This window comes from Chrysochloris asiatica, unplaced genomic scaffold (genome assembly GCF_000296735.1).
Source record: "Chrysochloris asiatica unplaced genomic scaffold, ChrAsi1.0 scaffold00088, whole genome shotgun sequence".
NCBI lineage: Eukaryota > Metazoa > Chordata > Mammalia > Afrosoricida > Chrysochloridae > Chrysochloris > Chrysochloris asiatica.
In genome coordinates this window covers 9,670,836-9,674,266 of record NW_006408606.1, presented here as the reverse complement: position 1 = coordinate 9,674,266, position 3,431 = coordinate 9,670,836, and positions in this window count along the sequence as shown.

Genomic DNA, 3,431 nt, shown 5'->3' with positions numbered 1-3,431 from the left:
GGGTTTCCAAGGAGTGAATAGTGAGCTTGAACCACCAACCTTGTAGTTCAAACGGCTTTTCAGTCTGGTGCATTAACTCACAGCACCACACCAGGACATATAGATATTATCCTATCACAGGCAGCATTGTACTTTAGGGTAGATCTTGAAATGCTCTTTTTGACAATGAGTGTGATGTCATTCTTCTACTATGCATTGTTTCCAAAATAGTGGACAATATGATGGTCTGATTAAAAGTTGCCACTACCAGTCCATTTTAGCTTACTCGGATATTAATATTTGTGTCTTTCATTTCATTCTTGGCATTTTCCAATTTTCCTAGATTCATGTATGTGAATTCCAAGTTTTTATTATTAATGGATGTCTGCATTTGTTTCTTCTCATTCTGAGTCATGCTATATCATCAAGTGAAGGTCCGGAAAGCTTTACTCCATCCATGCCATTAAAACTGACTGTACGTTGAAGAGGTAGCTCTTCCCCAGTCCTATTTGAGTGCCGTTCAACTGAAAGGCTCATTTTTTGGCACTATATCAGACAACGTTCCGCTGCTATTCATAAGGTTTTCACTAGCTAGTATTTTCAGAAATATACAATCATATTCTAGTCTCTCTTGGTCTAGTCTTCTCTGTCAGCTTTGCAGAAACCTGTCCACCAGGATGGACCCTGCTGATATCTGAAATACAAGTAGTATAGCTTCCATCATTACAGAAACACAAAAGTCACTGTTGTTGTTATGTGCCATGGAGTCAGTTCCGGCTCATAGTGACCCTGTACAGGGTTTCCGAGGCTATAAATCTTTACAGGAGCAAAAAGCCTCCTCTTTCTCCCGTGGAACAGCTGGTAGTTTTGAACTGCTGACCCTGAGATTAACAGCCCGATTTGTAACCACTGCACTACCAGAGCTCTTTACAAAAGCTACTACAAATGGACAAATTGACAGATAAGTATTGGATTTACTGTTTAATGATTTTCTTGTTGTTGTTAGGTGCGTTCAGTAGGCTCAGACTCAGGGACCCTATGCACAACAGAACGAAAACACTGCCGGTCCTGGGCCAACCTCATAATTTTTATGTTTGAGCCCATCTTGTTGGGGGCCTTCTTTTTTGCTGACCCTCCATTTTATCAAGGATGATGCCCTTCTCCAGGGACTAGTCCCTCCTGACAATATATCCAAAGTATGAGAGATGAAGTCTCACCATCTTGGTTTCTAAGAAGCATTCTGTCTGCACATCTTCCAAGACAGATTTGTTTGTTCTTCTGGCGGTCTATGATACTTTTAATATTCTTCTCCAATACCATAATTCAAATGCATCTATTCTTCTCAAGTTTTCCTTATTCATACTCCAAATACAAAATGCTGAAGAGTAGCTAATTATTAATTATGACCCTGCTAGCCAAATTTCTTCCTTTTGTATTGTATTGTAAACCCGAGCCTCTGTGTAGTGTGGTGCTGCAGAATAAAGTTCTGGACTGCAAGCCACAAAATTGGCAATTCAAATCGACCAGCTCTCCTCAGAAACCCTGTACAGGGTAGCTATGAATCATAACAAACTTGACAGCCCATAACAACAACATGTCTCTGATTATGGACCCATTTGGAAATCAATTGGTAAGGAGCAAAGATTAAGATGAAGCTAGAGTCGAGATTACAGTAGAATGAAGGATTAAGAACGCCCCACTTTACTAGAGCACTGTGGGTAATGCATCAGACTGCAAAGTTGTTTGAACTGCCAGGTCGGTGATTTAAGCTCACCAGCTTCTTCTTGGAAACCCTATACAGTGTCACTATACAGGGTCGCTATTGATTATAAGATTAGTCCTCAAACTGATCTTTTTGTTCTTGAACACTTTAAAAAGGTCTTTTGCCACAGATTTGTCTAATGCAAATACACCATTTGATTTTTTGACTGCTGCTTCCATGAATGTTGATTGTGGATCTAAGTAAAATGAAGTCTTTGACAACTTCAATCTTTTCTCCATTTATCATAATTTTTTTTTTTTTTTGGTCCAGTTGTGAGGATTTTCATTTTCTACAGGAAGGTGTTTTCTAGTTTGAGTTCTGTTCATATTTAGAAAAGCCTACTCTGAAATTATAAAATCACTCATGTTTCTTCTAGTACATTTATGGTTTATTTTTATGCTTAAAATTTTTATCTATCTAAAATTTAATTTTTTATGACTACTCTCTTACTCATTTATTCAGTGAATAATCCAGCTTCCCTATTACATTTCTTTTGCCTACTCACTCATCCACCAACCTAAGGCCAGTGGCCTTCAAAATAGTATACAAGTATACCTGAGGGTGGAGTTCTGATGTGGCGTGGTAGGATATGCACTGGACTACTAACCACAATAAAGCACAGGTAAACATCTTTCTGATATTCTCTGCTTTCAGCCAAGATCCTTCGGATATCAGCAAGGATGTCCCTCATTCCATGGCCTCTTCTGAATCAGGCTTGAATCTCTGGAAGTTCTCTGTCAATGTTTGCTTGCAGCCATTTCTGTATTACCCTTATTAAAACTTTACTCACGTGGGATATGAAAGAGATTGTCCGAAGATTTATTTCTACATTCCATTGGGTCACTTGTCTTTGGAATGGGCACAAATATGAATCTCTTCCAAACAGTCGGCCAGATAGTTGTCTTCCAAATTTCTTGGCAGAGATGAGTGAGTGCCTCCTGTGCCACCACCCTTTCTTGAAAGATTTCAATTTTCATTCCATCAATTCCTGGAGCCTTGTTCTTTGCCAATTCCTTCAATGCACCTTGGACTTCTTCCTTCAGAATCATTGGCTCTTGATCATAATCTACCTCTTGAAACGGTTGAATGTGAACCATTACCTTTTGGTACAGTGACTCTGTGTATTCCTTCCATCTTCTCTTGATGCTTTCTGCATCATTCAATAACGTGCCAGAGAATCTTTCAATAACAAAAGTCAAGGCTTGAATCTTTTTTTTCATTGCTGATGGATCTTGGCTGAAAGCAGAGAATATAAGAAAGATGTTTACCTGTGCTCTATTGACTACTCAAAGGCTTTCGATTGTGTGGTTCATGACAAGGTATGGACAACATTGCGAAGCATGACTCTTGCGGAACACTTAATTGTGCTCATAAGAAATCTGTACCTGAACCAAGAGGCAGTTGTTCAAACAGAACATGGGAACACTGAATGTTTTAAAATTAAGACAGGTGTGAGACAAGGTTGTATTCTTTCACCATACTTATTCAACCTGTATGCTGAGCAAATAATCCAAGAAGCAGGGTTCTATGAAGAAAAACGTGCGATCAGGATTGGAGGAAGACTCATTAGCAACCTATGATATTCAGATGATACAACCTTGTTTGCTGAAAGTGAAGAGGACTTGAAACATTTACTGATGAAGATCAAAGAGCATAGCCTTCGGTATGGATTACATCTCAATGTAAAGAA